At 36.2% G+C, this 22388-nt stretch overlaps 1 long non-coding RNA gene across 2 annotated transcripts; it reads left to right on the top strand.

Moving 5' to 3' along the window:
* Window positions 1-136: 136 nt before the first annotated feature.
* Window positions 137-21851, top strand: LOC107544104 (uncharacterized). Of its 2 annotated transcripts, XR_015714079.1 has the most exons (5): window positions 137-3412; window positions 10069-10148; window positions 13529-13583; window positions 19939-20153; window positions 21207-21851. It is a non-coding gene; the product is annotated as an uncharacterized LOC107544104 (long non-coding RNA). The 2 variants fall into 2 exon arrangements; XR_001603866.2 differs by lacking the exons at window positions 19939-20153; window positions 21207-21851 and having other exon boundaries at window positions 13529-15138.
* The last annotated feature ends 537 nt before the right edge of the window (window positions 21852-22388 follow it).

The raw sequence follows: 22388 nt of genomic DNA, 5'->3' as shown, positions 1-22388 counted from the left end.
TGATATAGGTTTCAGGTGCACAATTCTACAATACATCATCTGTATATTGTACTGTCTGTTCACCACCCCAAGTCAAGTCTTCCATCACCATTTATCCCCCCTTTACCCTCTTCTACCTCCCCCCACCCTCCTTTCCCTCTGGCAATCCCCTTGCTGTTGTCTGTGTCTATGAGGGGTTTTTTGGTTGTTGTTTGTTTTGTTTTTGCTTAATCCCTTCACCTTTTTCACCCAGCCCCCCAACACCCCTCCCCTCTGACAGCTGTGAGTCTGTCCTCTGTATCTGTGAGTCTGTTTCTGTTTTGTTAGTTTATTTTGTTTATTAGACTCCACATATAAGTGAAATCATATGGTATTCGAAGACTTATTTTTTATATATACTTTAGAAGATTTATTTTTTTTTAGCTGTTATCTCAGTGAAGGGAAACAATATTACTGTAATCTATATTTTAAAAAGTGACAAAACTGAAGCTGTCCTACTTCAGGCACGTAATGAAAGGCAGGGTTCTTTGGAAAAGACAATAATGCTGGGAAAAAATAAAAGGCAGCAGGAAAAAAGACCAAATACGAGATGACTGACTCCATAAAAGAAGCAGAGCTGAGTGGCTGTTGAGGAGAGGACATTGTGGACTCATTCATAGAGTGGCCAGAAGTCATAGTCAGGTTTACTCATATCAAGTTGGTTTTAGTAGTTATCTGGCTATGTTATTTGTAGTTGTTGCAATTCTGAAAACAAATCATTTTAAACATTACACTTGGTACCATAGGTATTTGGTCAAGTTCCTGTACCTCTCCAGGCCTTAGTTTTGCACTAAATTAAGGGGTTGAAATAGATTATCTTAAGGGCCTTTCTAGCTTTAACATACTATTATTTTCTGATATTCTAAATTAATAACTGGAAAAAATGAAGATTAAAATAAAGAATATCCCTTGCATTGTAACTATGCTTTCAATTATTCAATTATAATTTATTATTACTTGTTATTAATACATACTAATTATTATCTTCCAAATAAGGGACAGAGTAACTTTTCAGTTTCGGTAACAGTAAGTTTCTTATAGGTTAAACCTTTCTGTTTCCTATGTATGTTGAGAATGCTAGGCAGTAAAATATAATTATTTTAAAACCATACACTGTAAAATGAGATTTTGCAGCGATGCTGTTAACACTTGCATCTTGATTCTCAGAGAACAATTATAAATGTGATAAACTAAGAAGGGAAACTAAAACTGGTTCTGTTTCTGTCTGATTATAGATAACAGGTTAGGTTATATATTATTGTCAGTGAAAAAGATAAAATTTATCAGCAGAAAATATTTTTATTCATAACAGAATTCATTTAATCAATTATTTAGACTCAATAAAAGTTTTCTTCTCCCCATAGTTGCATATTCTATTTGGGGAAGAGTCTAGACTGTTATTTGATCTATATAATAATAATAATAATATGTAAGCTAGCCAGCAGCAGTACTCTTATGGCTGCCATTTATTGAGCACTTATGTGCCAGTACTTTACATAAATGATCTCATTTAATCTTTAGCAGCAATTTTTTGAAGTAGGTATTATTAGCTAGTGTTGCAAGGTAACCTCAAAGTCCCACAAGGAGTAATCCTTCAAGCCAGGATCTCTCTGTCCAAACTTTGCTCCTTTAACTCTTCTAATCCAAGCTGTAAGAACCTCAGGGAGACTAGACCAAGCGTCTTAATTCCACACATAGTTCATAGCCTCAGTAAGACAGTGAAATTCCTATACCGCAGACTGAGTGTGAATTCTTTTGAGAGATGTGACTGTTAATTCCCTATACACATGGCCTTCTGTATAGTATCAGGTTCATCTGTCAGTCTCTGAATCAGGCTTTGGTGAGTGGTCAAAATTAAAATCACTCATATTGGAATGTCTGCTGTGCTTTATTTCATTGTCTGTCTATAAGCAGAGGATACACAGACAGCTTCTGGGAGTTTAAAGTAGAGGAAGACTTTTGTAGCTTCTTAACAAGCAAGCCTACCTCCCCTTTTGAGTGGCAGTCCTTCATAGGCTTGCCGAGGGAGACAGTTTCCCACGGCCCCCTGCTGGCTCTGAGTGAACAGATTCTCAGCCCCCTGCTGACTGGGGAATATGTTGCTTATCCCCATCTCAACTCTTTACCGACAGCCTTCAAAATGACTTGTTTAGAAGACAGATGGCATGGCAGAATCTCTGACAACCGATTAAGGAAGAATACAATAGATTCCTGCCAAATATCCCTACCATTTCAATGTGAACTAACAGCAGTTTTTGTCATGATGGAAAAAGGAAAGGATGATGTTAAGAACTGTTGTCTTCTGTCAAAAGCAGCATACCGTCTATTTGCATTGTGTTTAGAGAGGATTTAATGAAGTCAACATATAGGTTATGCATAGCATTTTGCCTTTGCACATGCTGTTCCCTCTGCATGGAATCCCTTCTCCTTCTCTGCCTACCTTTCCAGAGCCAGCCCAAATGATACATTCAATATGAGCCCTTTCCAGATTCCCATGGCGTCACTCCTTCCTCCAGGCTCTGACAACACTTTTTTTCTACCTCTGGTGTAGCAATTAACGTGTTGCAGTATAGTCTGTGTAATTATTTGTCTGTCTTGACTCAACGAGAAGCTTCTGGAACACAGGGACCATAGTGTGCTTATTCATCCGTCGCATCCCCTGCACCCAGAACAGTGCCTAGTCCAGAACAGGTGCTGTGTTACTGATTTTTAAATGACTTCCCTGCCATAGTATGAGATTTTTCTTGTTGGGGTCCAGAGCTACTTAAGAGTATGGTTATTGCGATCGTGGAAACTGTTGACAAGTCCCAGCTCTGCTAATTCCTTGACATTCATTCTTTCAAGTTTCTTCATTCTGTAAAATGCGGATGTACTGATACCTGCCTCGTGGAAATAAGTTTCTGCAAATGTTTTCAGTTTTGTTTTGTTTTTGTTTTTTCATAATTATAGATCTATTCAGGTTTTCTGCTGTTTACTCCTGAGTCAATTAATGTAATTTATGTTTTCCTAAGAATCATTCATATCTTGTTTTAATTTATTTTCATAAAGTAATAAGTATTCTCCTATTTATTGACTTCCTCTATCTGGTTATATCACAGTCCTAATTTGTATATATATGTGCTCTTTCTCTTTCCCTTTTTCTAGAGAGAAATATGTTAAAATGTTGATAGTAGCTTTCTCTGGCAATAAGATTATGGGTTATTTTTATATTTTTCTGTTTTTTCCAAATGCTCAGAAATCAATGGATATATTACTCATGTAGTCACAAAAAATACTTAATAAAATATCTTTCTTTATTTCCAAGTATGGAAGTTGAGGCAGAAACATAATATAGATCATGGCCTTAGAGTGGAATCAGGAAACCTGTACTGGCTCAGTCACTTTTTGCTATGAGGTAAGAACTATGAAAACAACCATGATTTCTCTATGTCTCATCTGATATAAAGAAACTGAGCCACTAAACCATCTCACTTCCTCTTGTTCTTATGTAAAGGTGAAGGTTGTTAGAGTTGGGTAAAAGATCACTCAGAATTTATCTTTGGGGCCTAACTCACCTTATGTGATAAATTGACTTTTTTTGGTAACTTAGCATATAATTGATGGTGAAAGATACTGTATAGTATAGTGATAATGCACAACTTAATTAATATGTGAGCATAATATATTTGGCAATGAGTGAAACATTTGAACATGTAATTGGAAGGTAGATGCCATATATTTGAGGTTTTAAAATTCCCTGTGATCCTATAGCAGGATTTTTAAAGGAAACTGTTTTTCTTTTCTGTCTGGGAGAAGGCTCATTGTGGTTTTCCAACTCACAGCAAATTAGAAAGAAAAGATATGTGGTCCAATTTGATTCAACAAATATTTTTGTATTCCTTACTTTGAATCTTTTACTAGACCACAAATAGAAATGCTTTAATTATCTTGTTAAAGACATAAACTACTTTCAAAGAGACTTTCTACAATTAGATTTTAACTATTAGATAACTAGTTTACTACACTATAAATCACTCAAGGGTAGGCAAGGCATCTTATTTCATCTTTATACTCTAAGTGACTTGCCTGGTGCTGACCACATAGGAAATGTAACAGTAATTGTTACTTTTCTACTAGGTTATAAACTTTGTGAAAGCAAAACATTTTCTTTATTTAATTGTTCTAAGATCCTCATTACCAAGCCTTAGAGCACTATGACTCAGTGGAGGTGTTTAACAGATTTTTAAATTAATAATGATAATAATTGATGGCATTTATCAACGTACACAACATTGTGCTATCCCTTAAATAAATTATTACATTTAATCCGCACAATAACTCTATGAGATACTATTAATCTCTCCATTTTACTGAGGTTTGGAGAGATTATATATCTCACTTAGGCGCACATAGCTTAAACATGGTTTGGCCATAATTTGACGTAGGCCTGTCTGGATTGCAGAGTTGGATGTCTTTACTACTTTGATCACCAAATTTGATAAGTGTTTGGTGGCTAAATAAATGACTGACATTTCACTTGCAGAAATTTGCATTTATTTCATCACTGTTCTTAAAAAAAAAAAAAAGGATTTCTGATTTTAAAAACACCTTCCTAAGAGAAGGAATAATTGCAAGTGCCTATGAGATTTATTGTACTGTGTTTCGAAGATGCACCATTGTTTTATGTACCAATTTTGTATCAGTTGTAATTACAGATGTCATTTATGTATCAGTTTATATATTAATTATAACTGTAGACCCTATTGATTCTTGGTAATATCCCAATTATAGAGACATTAAAATTTAGAATAGGTAATATATGTAATGTGTCCATACACACATTTTCTGTATTGTACTGTGAGTTTTTTTCCCTATAAGATCTGAGTCAATACAGTTATAGCAGTTAAGCATGCAGACTTTGATGCCAGTTGCCTAGTTTCAGACCCCAGTCTGCTTCTTATTTGCTTGTAGTCCTGGGAAAATTACTTAATTTCTCTGATTTTAGATACTTTATCTATAAAAAGGGGGTAATGATAATACTTCCCCCTGGATCACTCAAAATATACTTCATTAGACCTAGCTAGACATTTAGTTTGATTTCTAAAGCCTTTTGCAAGATAGATCTGATTCTTTGCTTAAAATATCTATCAGCTTTCAGAGGAACTGAGCCTGTATTTTATTTTCAAAGACTATTAATTCAAAGACTTTTGTCTTCAGGAGAGAGAGAGAAAACATATATATCAATATGGTAGAGAAACATGTTCCCTTCTGGGGATGGAGCCTGTGACCTGGGCACTTGCCCTGAGCAGGAATTGAACCGGTGACCTTTTGGTGCATGGACAACACTTAACCTCACCAGGCAGGGCTGGGAACTTTTTTTTAATGCCATCTCTGAAACCAAGTACAGAGATTCAAATTTAATTGTTTTGAGGTGGAACCTGGGCGTTATTATTGTTTCAAAGTTTCCCAGGTGATTCTGATTTGCAGCCAGGTATGAAAGTCAATGAGATAAAGTGCTGCTTATCTAAATGTCTTCCCAATCTCTTAGTACGCAACTTGGGAAGAAAACTGATTCCAATACTCCATTTTTTTTTATTCCTTATGGAACTTTGAAATTTGTTGTTTGATTGAAGGTAAAAAGGAAGATAAGAAGGAAAAGGTGGGACCTGTGATCTGAACTTTACAATTCAGTGATGTAATTGGTCAGTCAGAGACTCAATTGGTTTATTTATTTTTATTTTTAAAAAATATGTCTTTATTGATTTCAGAGAGAGGAAGGGAGAGGGAGAGAGAGAGAGAGAAACATCAATGATGAGCCCGGCCGGGCGTGGCTCAGCGGTCGAGTGTCGGCCTGGGATCCAGGTGATCGGGGTCCGATTCCCGGTCAGGGCACATGCCCGGGTTGTGGGCTCGATCAATGACTCTCTCATCATTGATGTTTCTGTCCCTCTCTCTCCCTCTCCTTTCCTCTCTCTGAAATCAATAAAGATTAAAAAAAAGAAGAAAAAAAAGAAACATCAATAATGAGAGAGTCATTGATGGGCTGCCTCCTGCATGCCCTGACTGGGGATTGAGCCCGCAGCCCGGGCATGTGCCCTGACCTGGAATTGAACCTTGATCTTCTGGATCCTAGGGTGATACTCAACCTCTGAGCCATGCTGGCCAGGCCATTTGGTTTATTTTTGAATCTCAGTGCCACACATTTACTTTAATATCAACCTTAAGCTAAATCTCAATGCTTGTCTCTGCCACAGTAACTAAAAATTTTACATCCATGGCTGGAATAATGACAGAACGTGTTCCAGGACCCTTGTTTTTCTGTTCAATGAATGCCTGATTGGCTGTGTGCCAAGGGGATCTGCTGCCCTCTGGAGGGTACTGTGCTATTGTTCTATGACAGATAAAATAGCACTCCTCTATGTATATTCCAAAGCACGTGAGAAGTTATGAAACAAAAAGATTTCATGGTCAAATCATTTGGAAAATGCGACACTATCTCTGTGTAAGGAAGTCACAATGCAAATTAGTGAAATAAAGACTGAGAAGTTCTATAATAAAGAAATTTGTTTCCCAAACGAATTGCACCATTTTCTCCCCCACCTGTCCTGTTAATATTTGGGAAATTAATATTATACAAATTCTATTTTGTATTAGTAATATATAAATAACATTTTGGATTTGGAGAAAATAAAGGAGAAAAACTTAATAAAAGATTTTTTAAGTAAACTAGAAAAAGGGAAAGATTTATACAGTAGATGCATTAAAATGAAAAGATCCCACATCCCTGCAGTGACATTTTGATTAGAAATGTAAAATTGGATGTGGCAGTGTGATATACCATGCAATAATATTCATGTTTATCTTTCTTCTTAGTTTTTATCCTAATGAAGCTTTTGAGATATATGTGCTGTTGCTTAACAAATAGAACTGTGACTTGTGCTTTATAGCATATGAAGTTGATTTCATGTACTGTCAGATGTGCCAGGAATCATATTAGACCAAAGATTAATGGATAGTGAGAGGCCAGGCATAATGGGGTTCCACCCAGAAGTTCAGTTAGTGCAGGTGTAGACGTCTCCTGTGCAATTTACAGCTGTGTTTTCCTCAGACTAGGAAGGTAGCAAATTTAGTAGGAATAAAATATTTTCAGTCAAGAGGCTTTTGTGTCATTCTTTTGTGTCATTCTGTGATCCTTGCCAATTAAATACAATTTCCCTCATGTGTAAAAGAAAGGCATGCAGAGCTTTTCAATGAGCTACTATGTGTGAAAGTGCTTCACACAGCCTATGACATATAGTAGGTGCTCAACAAATAGAAGTTCAATGTAAAGATGATTGCTGAGCACAGAGATGTCACCAAACTAAAGAGTCTTGAGGTCAACATGAGAAGCTGAAACTGGAAATAAGAACCAAAGAGACCAACCATCCCATCCCAATTTGCCAGTTTTAGCCCTTAAAGTCCTGTACTGGGCAAACTGGGATGGTTGGTCACCCCAATTCAGAGTCCAGAATACCCCAAGAGAAAACTAGTGAGTGGTCAGAACATAGACACAGAGTCTGGGAACATCAGGAAGCATGGCCCTGAGATCGGCAGTATTTCTCAGGCAGATGCAAACCAGTCTCAGTGTGAGTCAGGATAAGCCCACAGGTGGAGGTCAATAGACACAGTTGACTCTGCTGAGGAAAACTCGAGGTGCTATACAAGAGATTTTACAACCAATTTCTTGAGCGACCATGGTGATAAGACTAAAGTAAACAAGCAGGAAGGGATAGTCTCTTCAATGAATAATACCAGGGCAGTTATTAACCAGAGGAAAAAATGAAACATTCCCTGCCTCACACAACACAAAGTTAGCAACATAGAAGCCTAAATATGGAAATCAAAGCTTTAAACAACTTAGAAGAAAGTAAAGGAGAAAAGCTTAAGGAATGATTTCTTAAATAAGTGGTGAGAAGGGAAAGATTGATAAAGTTGATTGCATTATGATGAAAAGGCCCCCCCATGAACACACTGAAGAGTCAGGTTATAAACTGGGGAACATTTTTCTCAGTGCGTCAAACCTACAAAGTGCTTGTACCAAGAATATGTTAACTACAGTTCAATAAGGAAAATGCCAGCAATTCACAGAAGAAACTTGAGTGGTAACATTTTTAAAGAAGCTCATCCCAAACGTGTGCACAGGGGTCACAGGCAAGAGTTCACTGTACCATGGTTTACAAGAACAAGAAACTGGAAAAACACCCAAATGTCCATCTGCTATAAAATAAATAAATTATATAATTCAGTCAGTGAATTACTGTCACACAGCAGTTAAAATAAATGAGCGCTAATGACCAATATGAATAAATCTGAAAACCATATATTGAACTAGAAAAAGCAATTTGCAAAGGGGTTTATACAGTATGGAATCTGTATCAAGAGTAAAAAAAATGCAATGTTTCAAATTTTATAGGTACACAAATAGGTAATGAAAATATAAAATCAGTCACAGGAATAATAAACCAGATGGTTACTTCTGAGGAAAAAAAGATGGAAAAGAAATCAGGCAGGAGTCCACAGGGCAGCAAATGTGCCTGATGGATTTTGCTTTTAAACTTCCTAAAGCAAACACAGAAAACGTTAAGATTTGCCAAAACTGGGCGATAGATACATGAGTGTTACTTTGTTCTCTGTACTTCTCTCTATGCTTTGAGTATTTTATTTTTTAAAGAAGTAAAAACAATGTTATTAACATTAAAATTCAGATTATTTGAAAATTACTCTAAAATATTAAAATAACAAAGCAAAACTGCTTTTAAGAGTTGGTCAGGCCAAGTTTAATATTATTTCCAAAGACACGTTTCACTGCCACTTAACCAACACTAGATGTCACTTTACTACCTGCATTTAGTTTCGTGTGGGAGCTTTCTAGTTGAAATTAGATGAAGTTGAGCATGTTTTATACTTTTTTCCTCCAGTTGATACAGAGAATGAGGAAAAATGAGAGTGCTCTCTGCTATATGTCCCTGGAAGGGGAGGGACGTGCCTGTTTTGGTTCATCGTTTTATCCACTACATCTACTGCACGTAATAGGGCTGCAAAAATATTGTTAGCTGAATGAAGAGACTAACAAAAGAAATGTTTAATATCACCAAAATGTATAAAATTACATTTGGAACGGTTTTTCTTTCAGTGGCAGCTAGGTATTTGAAGGGTTTGCCAGGGAATGGTTGTGAGTTAAATCTCAAAACTCAATTTGTGGTCAACGGGGAGGGGGCATGTTTCAGATTCTTTAACCCAAAATTGTATCACGGTTTATTGGCGGGCTGGGTCTTCCATAAACAAGGATTCCGATCAATAACTGTTACCCTTTTAGGGGGATAAGCACCTTTGATAACCATTGAAAACCATGGACTTTCTAAACACTTTCACATAAATACATAACAATAGTTTCATGCAGTTTCTGCAGATTTGCAGACCTTAAAGCAGACCCCAGACTGGGATCTCCTGCCAGAGATAGGCAAAACGCCTGCTCAGGGGCTTTCCCCAGGCTTCTCAAACTCTGCTTTCACTCTGGCAATAACTAGAATGTGTGGCTGAGGCCTGCACAGGATTTGGGCTAAGCAATTTAATCATGTGAATGAATGATATGGAAACTAACCCTGAAAATTCAGGTAGTAACCAGACGTGGGCAATATCTACATTGGAAATATATGGCTTATAGATAACAAAGTATTTATGTGTTTTTTCTATCAGAATATTTAAGAAAAAAAATATTTAACATATTTCTTTGCTAAAATATTTATTTGGTAGCTTGTTCTTCCCTGGGGAGCAAACTAAACCCCAGGAATTAAAAATATTTTCTTGTGCCTATTTGTCCAACTGTCTTCATTTTACACATCCTAACTGAGAAGAACTTTTAAATTTTTATTATTGATTTTCTTGTATCATGAATATTTGAAAACTAATCTTTAGCCCAAATTAGGTGATATTAGTTGACTTTATGAATACAAGTTAATGGAATTTTGCTGCATAGTGTAAAAATACTTGAAATCAAATAAGCCTAAAACCTCTTTATCTTCTTTGTTCCAGATTATTTCCTTCTTCAAAAGGACTCCTTTTTCCAGGGACTCTCGGTTCTGATAGTCACATTATTAATCTACCAAAATCAGGTGGGGAATGACAGACAGAATTCTTTATCATGACAACCCTTTTATTTAAGCTACTTAGGCCATAGTTACAATAGGTGGGTCAGTTTTAAAAGTTGTGGTTTTGCTCAATAGAGATGGTGTTAATGCCATGAGAACCTGGTATCAGATGGTGCCAGAGTTCATTTTTCTCCTACTGTGCAACTCTACTGTAGGTGCTAGACTGAAGTAGAGTAAGCCATGAGTACTTAGGGTCCTAATCTGGTGCGGTGACCACGCATAAGCCTAGCTGGTTGTGGAACCCATCGTGAAATTACATGTGAAAAAAGGAACCTGCTGTAAGAGGACAGAGTCTGTCTTGGGTTCTAATTATTTGACCACCAAAAACTTCCACAACCCTTTCAAATAAATATAGAAGAATATATGGACTTTATCAGAGATTTAAAGGGCTCCATGTAGCTGTTTTATTGGGACAATTAAAGAAAAATTCAGAGTTCTGTTTCCCTAAAGCAAAGAGCCTGAGTACTGATCCCTCTTTGTAATTGGTAATGTCCCTAGGATGTTTTCTTAAAGTGATCAGTATAAACATTTTAACTCTATGGAGAAAATTTTACATTTCACAACAAAATATGTAACCATTTATCCAACAAAATCTTTAAATTTTCAGTTATTGATTTAACTATTTCTCTTTGACCTCGTGAGAACTTTGAAACATCTGACTTCTTTTTATAAAAAACTGTTTTTATAAGTGCTTAATTGAATGACCAACTTTTTCCTGGAGAAAAATCGTCCTACATGAGTCATGGCAGGCTTAATCAATAGACCCATATTTCCAGTTCTGTAGCCAAGACCTTACAATAACATTTGATCATATGTCAATTTATGGTTCTGTAATAAAATATTTTGTTTTTATATGCTAACACCACATGCTGAATTTAAGTGTTTATTTTACCTTAATTCTTGACACTTAAAATTATTAGCCCTTTTTTGTTTTTAAAGTATAGAATTTCTCAGCTTGGGGAAAAGTTCAGTGAGGACTGCTGGGAATTAGCATTAGGCCCAGGGGGTTCCTGAAAGCTGGCTCTACTTCCTTATGCTTCTGGAAAAGATAGACTTCATAGCTCAAGTTACTATATCCTTTTATTATTCAAGGTCTTGCAGTCTTTTCTCCTTCTCTGTCATGAAATAGAAGTAATTGGGGGCAGATAAGAATCAAACACAGTATAATTTTGGCAAAACAGAAAATATGTAAACTCCTGATTTAATCCCACCTGCACCCCTCAACCCCCAAAGAATGTTCAGTGTCCTTGGAGCAGGAACCTGTCTTTTATAACCTACGGAATCCCCAGTGCCTGAAACAATGCCTGGCCATAGAGAGGACTCAGTCAATCCTGACTGACTGAATGAGTGAGCAAATCCAGTTTTAGGATTATGTGAGTCTGGCTTTGGGATTAGAAGCCTATCTTGGTCCTTGCAGTCTCCACTCCTTAAGCAGCATTGTGATTTTTAAGGATTACCAAGAAGAATTCTTCATTATAAACATTTTCCAAATTCACAGAGAAAATTCTACCTCTGAAGTGATCCCGCGGTCTTTAGTACTCGGTATACTTTATGTTGTGTAGTATCCTGAGTTGCTAGGCTGTTTAAAGACTTTCACAAGTGAAGAGATCACCTACATTGATTTTTACATACTGTATCACGAAATTCACCAGATTAGATTCACTTTATATACTTTAAGGTAATTTTTTAAAACTCATAGACATTGCTGGTTTTAATATTAAACAAGTACCAGATAACTATACTTTGTAACTGTCTTAACTCACTATACTCAAAGCCTTAGAGTTCCACAGTGTTTTTCGCTTGAAACCTGAATTTTTATGAGGCAAATCTACACCACAAATAATGCTGGAATGTGAGAAAAATTTTAGAGTGTTTTTTGATCTCATGTCTAATCTTTTGAGCTGGCCAACGATGGAAAGGCCATCTATCCTGAGAAAGGGTGACCACCTGGTCAGAGCGTGGACTTTTTGCAGCCATCGTGTGAGGGCCTTGGATCAGCTACTCACCAGCTCTGTGACCTGAGGAAGTTACTTACCCTCTCCTTGCCTCATTCCGTCATCTGTAAAGTGGGGATGATGCCCATACCTCTGTCATCGGGTTGTTGTAAGACCACCTGAGTCAATATCTGTGAAGTCCTTAGAGCAGTATCTGGAGCATAATAAGTGTTTTGCTAAACAAACAAGAAACATAATAGTCGATATTAAATAGCTACCATCCAGAGATGTTATAAAAGAGATTTTTGCGTGTTCAGGAAGATGAACACGCTCCCTTCCAGTGTTGAATTCTGTGATTCTACTTACCTCTGTGTGCCCTGCTCCCGTAAGACATGCCTACCCAGTGTTTCCCAGACACTCCTTACTCACTTTAAACCTCACTTGTGGCTGTGGAGACTGCACCCTAGGTTATCAAATCTTATTATCTTTATATAGCTTCCCCCCTCCTCTCCTTCCCCCCCCTCCTCCTTTTCTCGGCATCCTACTCTCTGAGTTTTATTGCTTTATGTTATTCTTTCATTGTTTTATGTGCAATTATTGTATTTCCAATTAGATTATAAGCCTCTTGAGAACAGCCTTATGCTTATGTTTTCCAGCACATAAGTAAATATGTATTGAATGAATAAACGGGGGGGGGGAGAGGGGACTAAATTGGGATTCAACTCTTCAGTAATAATTAAATGCAAGTCAAGTGGATTATATATTCAATGTTTAGACTATTGATGAGCAGTTCTTATTTCTAAAGAAGTTTTGGTTCATAACTCCTCCCCTCACTTTTTTTTTTTTTTTTTTGGTCTGATCTACTGTTGGTGAAATATTTGTAGATTAGCTGGTTCCCCTTCATTCCTTCTCTTCTGAAATGTGCGGTAAAGTAAAAATGCCTAGAGCAATAATTTGTGGATAAAAAACAGCTGCACATGAAAAATAATTGATGTGGTTTTAAAATTACTTTGAAATAGAAATTAAAGTGCCTTTTCAACCTATGCTTTAAAAAGAGAGCTAAAGATAATTCTTTGTGAATCATGAAATGGAAGTGGAGGAAGACACACATTTTTGGATAGTCAATTGATTTTAAATAAGTAGAGTTTTAAAAAGCTCTCTATATTATTTAAAATGTTCAGTTTGCTGAGAAGACTTAGCTATAGTTAAATAAAGTCTTATCTATACCCTTAGTAATGTGAGTGTAATGTTTTCCATAATTATAAATAAGAAAGCCGATCCCTTTGACTTCTCTATGAGTTAATTTTTAATGATTATGTAGAGTTAGTTCTTTTTTTCTATTATGCTTCTGACATTTTCCAAGGAGTGACCCAAATGGCAAACATTGTTTATTTATCTTATTTCCTGCAGGGGGATGATCACAGTCATGCTGCCCTAATGCCACTCATACTTGCCTGGTGTGCAGGTATGTGAATGATGTCAGACATTGGATCAGGAATGGAAGATTCACAAAATAGTATTCTGTCAACATGACACAGACAATATTTGATTGAATTTTTAAATCTAAATCTACACAGACCCATCGTTTCTAAACTTATAAAAATACTTATGTTCTATTCACTTGTTCCTTTATCCAAAAACAAAAACAAAAAATCCTCTTACCTCTAGAAGATGTGTTTGTAAAAGAATTCTAATTCCCTGGTTTTCTTTATATAGAGAATGTCTGAATGATGTCAAAAATCCAATACTTTCCTTTAGAAGAAAATTAACCAGGAAATAAAAAAGGGGGTTAGTCATTATTCTTTAAATCGCAGTATCTCTTAGCTATTTCACACAGGAAGTGGAAAAATTAAGCAGCATTAAAATGTCCGCTTGATGTGAGCCTGTTGTTAATTTCAATACTTTATAAATGGTAGTTAAGCATAAAGATGAAAAATATGTACATGTGTTTTATTTAATCTTTGAGCCCTAAGACTTATGATGCTTAGCAATGTCTGTATAAAAAGATAAAGTATTCTAAGTATTTATCACATTTACTATATTCTAACAGTTTTCGTTGTCAGGGAATTTGCTATAAAATGATATAAACATTGTAATTTAAACCTATGCATGGTTTTTGGAAAAAGTAACAGGCTGAGATAATAAAAGGCAACTAAGTATCTGAGGATTAAAATAGAATTAAACCAATAATTAGAATGTACTAAAATTAGGCAGATAGTTAGGCTTGAATTTCAACCTTATAATTACATATATTTTAGGCATTTAGAGTGGGTAAATTTGAATGTTTCCTTATGAATGCTTTACTAATAAACTTTTTAAAAATCAATGGCAAAATATATCTTTTCAACTATGTGGAAAAATAACTCACATAAGTGCATAGTGTGTGCAAGACACTATTCCTAGAGCTTTATATGTAATGACTAATTTAATCCTCATAACAAATCTATGAAGTAGCTACTATTAGTATCCTAATTTATGGATGAGGAAACTGAGGCACACAGAGAGTAGATAATTTGCCCAAAATCACTTTGCTAGTCAGTAAAGGATCTGGGATTCTAAACTAGAGTTAGAATGCCAGAATCTGAGCTCTTAACCATTTCACCATTCTGCCTTTGCTGGATGATTAACAATCTTTTAATTTGCTTTTGTTAAAATGTGAATGTCTAGTTAAAAGTGTAAGTTATATGTTATATTTAATTAAACAGGAAATATTCAAATAAGTTGTATAGAATTTTTGAAAATATGAGTACATTCCAGAAATCACATTCTTGGGCTACAGAACCTGAAGACACATCATGATATTAAAATTTTCTTTAAGCTAATTAGCAAAAGAAAAATTCCACTGCATCTGATAGAAAAAAGATAAATACTTCAGTTTTATTAAGTGCTTATATGCCAAGCATTATTCTAAATGCTTTAACTTATTTAATTCTATCGAAACTTAAGATACACATTATTATTACTCTCATTTTATGAATGAGGTTAATTGGGAGGTAATGCTCACGGTGTTCTTTCTCACCTCTATTTATGGATCTTTGGTGTTTCCTTGTTTTATATGGGTGTATAATTTAGAAACTTTTAGGTGGCTTTTTATGGTAAGGAAGGTTAGAATCTTTGAGTGAGTTGAAAGATAATTGCTGCTTAATGACAGAATGGGGGGTGGAAACTTTAAGGCATTTTGCTCTCTACCTGCCATGGAACTACTGCATAATCTAGTTCAGTAGACTGGTAATGGCCAGGAGCTCTGCAGTCCAATTTTTCAGATCCTGGCTCGACTCTTCTCAGGTGACTTCGGGCAAGATACTTAACCTCCAAAGACAGTGCTCTTGAGTGGGTTATAGGGAAACACCCCTGCCCTGTGGGGTCGGGGGAGGAGAGGGGGAGGGCCAGGGGAGGAGAGAGCTGTGTGAAAGGGGATGAAAGAGGGAGAGGGTTGTAATTAAGTACCTAAAAATGTTTCCCCCTATTCTCTTTCAACATTTTCCATTACATATTTGATGTTTTCTATTTGTTTAAAGATGAAATCTGATTTCTGTCAGCTTCTTCTTAGTCATATGAGAACCTTCTAGAATAAATGAGCTTGTGGGAGAACTGGCCTACCGGACCCACCCAAACTGTTACAGTGAGATCCCTTTGCAGCACTTGTTCTCGGGTCTGTTTGCCAAATTTCCTGGTGTGTCACCAGTGCTGCCTGTGGACCACACCCACAAAAACAACTCAGAAACAGATTTTCTTTGACCACATGTGACGTTGATGAATTGGGGTATTTTTAAACTAGGTCACATAGCTATCTAATGGATAATTCTTCCTCCATTTTCCCCCCAGAAAAATTTAACAGGTTTATTTATAATTGTTGTAAAGTTGAACTGCTGAAACTTGTGCATGGAAACATTTTGACTTGCCTGATGCTTTATGTCCCTACATGATATCGAAAATTCACACACAAATAAAAATGAAAAAAACTGCCAACACCTGATTTCTGGCTCCTGTTTTCCAGTTGCAATCATATACTTAGGTACCTTTTGACCCCATGGGGGGAGGGGAATCTAATGTTCAGAACTACCAATAACAGGAAGAGAATTATTTTTTTTAAGAATGAAATGTTTTCCATCATAGTGTATTCACAAGCACATTCTCTACGTATGCTGCCTGATAGCTGGGTGTCTTTTGGCATAATTGTTACACATTTGGCATGGATAGCACACAGGTTGGTATCTTCAAAAAGGCCAACCTGATGGGCCTCACTTGCCTCCTGCAGAGCACCAACAGCTGCACGTGCAGATCTCTTTTGAAGTCCTGAGCAATTTCTCACACCAGGCGCTAGAAGGGAAGTTAGCAAATCAGAAGTTCAGTGAACTTGTGATAAAGTCCAATTTCATGGAGTGCCACCCTACCAGGCCTCTAACGATGAAGCTTCTTCACCCATCCAGTAGAGGGCACACTCTTGCAAGTGGCTTTGGTAGTGAGTTGCTTCCTGAGTGCTTTACCACGGGCCTATTTGCAGGCAGGCAGCTTGTCTGTGCCATGGTACAGAGAGGCCTCCTTCCTTACTCGTCATCTCCTTCGGTTGGAGCTTCACGAGCTAGAGGAGGTGTGGTGGCGGCTGCAAACACCCCCTCCATTTTCAACAATATATTCAGAGAACTTACTCTGTGCTCCGCACTGGTGACATAAAGATGAATTAATCACGGTTGCAGTCCCTGGCCACCCCATAGTAGCAGCAAACCTAATATGCTTTATAAGTTGTCAGTGCTCTAGATGTGCAGCTACAAAGATGAATGAGATGAGAGTCCAAAAGTTACAGTTGAAATCTGGTGTCACTATACGTTTGGCATTCATCATTAATACTGACTTTTCTTTTTTAAAAGACAGATTTTAAAAAATATGTTTTTATTGATTTCAGAGAGAGGAAGGAGAAGGAGAGAGAGACATAGAAACATCAATGATGAGAGTAATTGATTGGCTGCTTCCTGCATGTCCCCCACTGGGGATTGCGCCCTCAACCCAGGCATGTGCCCGGACCAGGAATCAAACCACGATTGCCTAGATCATAGGTTGATGCCGAACCTCTGAGCCATACCAGCCGGGCAACATTGATTTTTCTTAGTGAGAAAGTAGTAGCTATGCCATGTAATTCTCTCTCTCTGTCTCAAATAATTTTCTTATGGCAGAAACTAAGCCACAATGCAGCTTAAATTTGTAACTAAGTCAAACAACTAGAATTTATTATCATGATCACCTTACTATTATCATGATCTCATCACAAATATTATTATTACTATAATAATAATATAGTAACTGTATTAGTTTTATATTGATTCTTTCCCCAATAATTCCTCCTAACTCTACCCATTTTTTTAACCTCATACTAATTGTGTTTATATAAGCAGAAGTGACAATTTACTTAATTACATAATACTAAAGTAAAGAACATTGAATAGATACTGATTTGGTGTAGAAGATGATTACCCTACTAAAGCAATATTACAGTAACTGGTCTTCATATGCTATTTTTCTGCTTGTAGCCAAAGAGTCCTTTCAAAACACAATTAGGGTTATTTTTGGAGTCAGATACTTGAGGTTTATCACCACTTGCTTGAGAGAGACCCCACAGTCCTAATGAGACAGAAAAAGTGAAATACATAGGCATGCAAACTGTACACTGCACAATTCTAGTGCATGGCACTCACAAACACAGTGATGTGAATGGTGCATCTGATGTGCAAAAAAACCAGCTTGCATATTTGGATGTACTGGAAATATTGAAGAAAAAATAAAGAATAATTCACTGAAGTGTTAGGTCAACCCATAGTCATCTTATTGCTTTTGAAAATAATTTTATTTTTTTTAATTAAGTTTTTTTCTGGAAGCCATGAGTATTAAGAAAAAACCTGAATGAAAAGAGAAACACAATTTCTCAGTAGGGAATTGATTTCACAATCAATATTTAATTTCACAGAAATACACCATTGGAAATGAAAAAAGTGAATGTAAAACATAGACTTAGAAAGTGTTTAAAGAGCAATTCAACTAGTAGAAAAGGTAAAGCAATGGGAAATTATTAAAGATAGAATATGGGTCTAACAATAGTTCAGATTGCTCAGATAGTACAAAAAGGTGCTGGGTAAAAAAAATCTCTTGAAACACTTTCTTTACATCACAAGATAAATCACCAATCTTCCAACACTGTGGCCATTCAAACTGTACTAAATGTTCTAGCTGGGGTAATTGGCAGAGAAAAATAAATAAAAGTTACAAGAATTAGAAAGGAAACAAACTATATATATGCATATGATGTGGTTGTTTATGCAGAAAAATTCAAGACTACAAATTATTTAAACTAATAATTTAGTAAGGTTGCTAAATATAATATCACTATACATAAAAATCAATTACATTCCAATATATCATTTATGTAGCATTTATAGCATTTATATAGCATTTATTAAATATAGCATTTATAAAAACAACCAAAAATAGTGTCTAGGAATAAGTCTAATAAAAGATTGGCAAGATTTTTATGAAAAAAAAAAATAAAATGATTAAAATGCCTTAAAGAGCACCTAAATACATGGAGAGTTATACTATGTTCATAAAAATGTAAACTCAATTCCTTAAAGATGTAAATACTCCTAGTGTCAATGATAAATGTAATACAGTTCCAGTTCAACCCAGCCCAGCGGATGTGAGTAGTGGAATAGAATTGAGTTGCTGGTATTTGAGGTGAATCTGGAATTCTTTGGGGAGCCTAATATAATTAACAATACCTCTGATAGAAAAAGTTATCCCAGTAAATTCTGTTATCAAAGGATGAATACTCAGACATATACTGCAATTAGAAAAGCTATCTTATTTACCAAGACCTGGAATATTTGTGTCAATGTTGGGAAATTAAGAATGTGATTTCTTGGCAAAGGAATTGCTGTCTCAAGATGGCATTTTTCATCTATGACTCAGAAGGGAAGTCTGGAATACCTGCCCGGCACCTAAGATTCAGACTCCAGGTTTCCGGATCTAGAGAGGAGAATGTTTTAACAAGTGCACCCTGCCACACATGAGAGCATCCAAAGCATCCAGAGGTACTAGAATGACTATACCTCACCCAAAGGCCACTTGTTAAACTATAACAGACATGCCACCTGTTCCTTCAGAGGCCAATAAGTGATCTTTGAACAGGGCTGGAGTTAAAAAGTAAACCTGCGCTTCACGTTTTTGCATTGTTATAACTAAAATACAACAGCTGACTTGATATAAGTATGCAGTCAATATTTGCTTCTAAGATTGACTCAGTGTTTACATTTTAAAGGAAGAACACATTTGTTATGGAAAAGGTTTTCCAAATAGTCTGATTGCTTTGAAGCAGCTCTTAAAACTGTAATTCTATGTAATCAGCTAAACTTTCTGTACTACAGTTACCTTTCCAACTCTATAACTGTGTGTTTGTGGTATTTTACAGTGGAAACAGGGTCAGTTCAAAACACAAGAATACAGGCGCTCTTTTTAAGAGTTATATTATTTTTTTAAACCATCACCCGAGGATATATTTGTTGACTTGAGATAAAGAGAGATGTGGGAGAGAAACATCAATCGGTTGCCTCCCACCCAACTGGGGAAAGAACAGGCAACCCCGGTATGTGCCCTGACTGGGAATCGAACCCGCAACCTTTTTGGTGGACAGGATGATGCTCCAACCAACTGAGCCACCTGGCCGGGGCAACAGTTATATTATCTTTTCATTAAAAATTATGAATTCTCAAGAAAGATAAAGATTAAATCCCTGTTCAATAAGCTTTTTTTCCTTTTTCTTTTCTTTTTAATAGGCGTGAAAGCATCATTTAGAATATGGAAAAACCTCAGACTGGTGATGTGATTGGCGTTTCCCTTCAACATTTTCTCCCGTGTTTCTGGCTCGCCTTCTCACCCAGCTTTTCCTCTCATACAGTCCTCCTCATTGTTAGAAAGAGGTGCTAGATAAAAACTGAAAACTTCATGGAAAGCATGCATGGAAGTCTGCTCCCTACAATATAAGCTTTAGGTATTATTTAGTTTTTATATGCTCTTCTGTTTGTTGTCTTTTCACTAGTTACTAAAAGTGAGTATAGTTTGAAAGGGGTGAAAACAATAAGGATATAGCTGACTTGGACAGATCATTCAATTCAATTGAGTTGACATTGACAGACTACTCCATCCAACAACAGAGGAATTCACGTTCTTCTAAAATTCATATGAAATAGACACCAAGGCAGGCCATATTCTGGGCCATAAAACAACAAGTTTGAAAGAATAGGAACTATAAGAGATATTCTCTCAGACCACAATGAATGTAACAGAAAGATAGCTGTTATTTCCCCAAATATCTGGAAATAACACACATCTGAATAACCCATGTACCAAAGAAGAAATCTCAAGAGAAATTTAAAAATATTTTTAATTAAGAAAAATAAAAGTACAACTTAAAAACATTTGTGGGACACAACAAAATTAATTTGCTTAGAGGGAAATTTATAGCATTAAATGCGTATGTTAGAAAAGAAGAAAGATCAATAACCGAAGCTTTCACCTTAGGAAACTAGTGAAAAATTCAATTTTACATATAATCCAAAAAAGAAATGCAGATAAAAAATATCGCTGTTCACATACTGAATGAAGACATTTATATGTCTAAAGTATACTATCCAGTGCTGGTATGAGTAAAGTGAAATAGGAACCATATATTAGTGGTAGTTGTACAAATTGATACAACCCTTTTGGAAAAGAAATTTGGCAGTGTGACCTTAAATCTACCCTTCCATTGACCTGGCATTTCCATTTTAATGGATCCCAGATTAAGAAAATATTTCACATAGAGAGCTATAGAAGTCGTATTTATAATAGCAAAAATCTGAAAATAGCCTAAGTGTCCAAGTACGTGTGTCACTCACTGGAACTGTTAATGGCCATGAAAACTGATATTTGGGAGAATTCCTTAGAACTTAATGAGTGAAAAAAATATATGGATAGAAATAAGATCAGAAAGAAATATACCAAAATGAAAACAGTTTCTTGGGATAATGGGTTTGCCCTTTTTATATTTCTATATTTCTCGAAGACCCATAATGGACACAGTGGTTTTGCTCATGGATACCAGCAACTTGGGTTACAATCTCAGCTCAGCCGTGTCTCAGTTCTCATTTGCAAAGTGAGGATGATGATTGAAGGTCTCTTCCTACAGTGACTGTGAGGACTGATGGTGATAACGTACGTACTGGGTGTAGTACCAGGCCCTGCCATACATTAAGTCTTCAATAAACACCAGCTATAACTATTGATTATAGTGGGGGGGAAATCTTATCAAGAGTAAGCACATTAGGACAGTTCATTCAGATTTACTTAGAGGAGTTTTTATTTCTATATATAGGACTCTATTTACTTGCCATTTGAATTATATACATATTCAAGATATTTGTTTATTGAATGCAGAATATTTTTAGTCTATAAGGGACAATTAAATATCCTTTTATACAGCAAAAAGGGGGAGGGGGCCATACTAGGAAACTGTAAGTGTATTTGACTCTCTTTGTGTATTTAAAAGTGTCATATCCAGGACCACACCAGTGAGACAGAAAATTCAAAGCTACTGGCGTTAGCTACTTATTACCTCAAGTCTGTAGGTTTGTGTGTTTTTTATTTCAGAATAAGAAATAGTAATCTGTACCTCCTTCTCTTTCCCTGTTGGGTAGGTGGGAAACCAGAGACTATGATGATTCCACAAAGCAAACTTCCTATAGGGCCCAGCCCATGTGGCTCAGCGGTTGAACATTGATGGAGGTTCGACTTCCGGTCAGGGCACATGCCGGGGCTGCAGGCTTGATCCCCAGTGGGGGGCTTGCAGGAGGCAGCTGATCAATGACTCATCATTGATGTTTCTATCTCTCCCTCCCTCTCCCTTCCTCTCTTAGAAATCAATAAAGACATATTAAAAAAAAAAAAAAAAGGGATGTTAGCTTAAATAACTTCCAAAGTCTTTTCCTCCGAATGACAATGTTTTATCATGATAATTACAAATTAGGTAAAGTTATAATATTGATGGTAAATGTTCTTAAAATAGCTCACTTCTCTTGGAGATTTCATTTCTGATTATTGTTTCAACTGTACCTTTATGTAAATGATTCTCCTAAACCTGTGTCTGGAGACATGACTGCTCTGCTAAGCTCTAAACCCAGGTTAATTGTCTGTTAGACATGACTGGCCTCCCAATCTCTGTAGACCAACCTGTTCAAAATGGAATTGG

The sequence above is a fragment of the Miniopterus natalensis genome, chromosome 2 (genome assembly GCF_054644295.1).
Source record: "Miniopterus natalensis isolate mMinNat1 chromosome 2, mMinNat1.hap1, whole genome shotgun sequence".
Taxonomy (NCBI): domain Eukaryota; kingdom Metazoa; phylum Chordata; class Mammalia; order Chiroptera; family Miniopteridae; genus Miniopterus; species Miniopterus natalensis.
The sequence above is the reverse complement of the archived record's forward strand: the minus strand, read 5'-3'. Positions and strand labels throughout refer to the sequence as shown.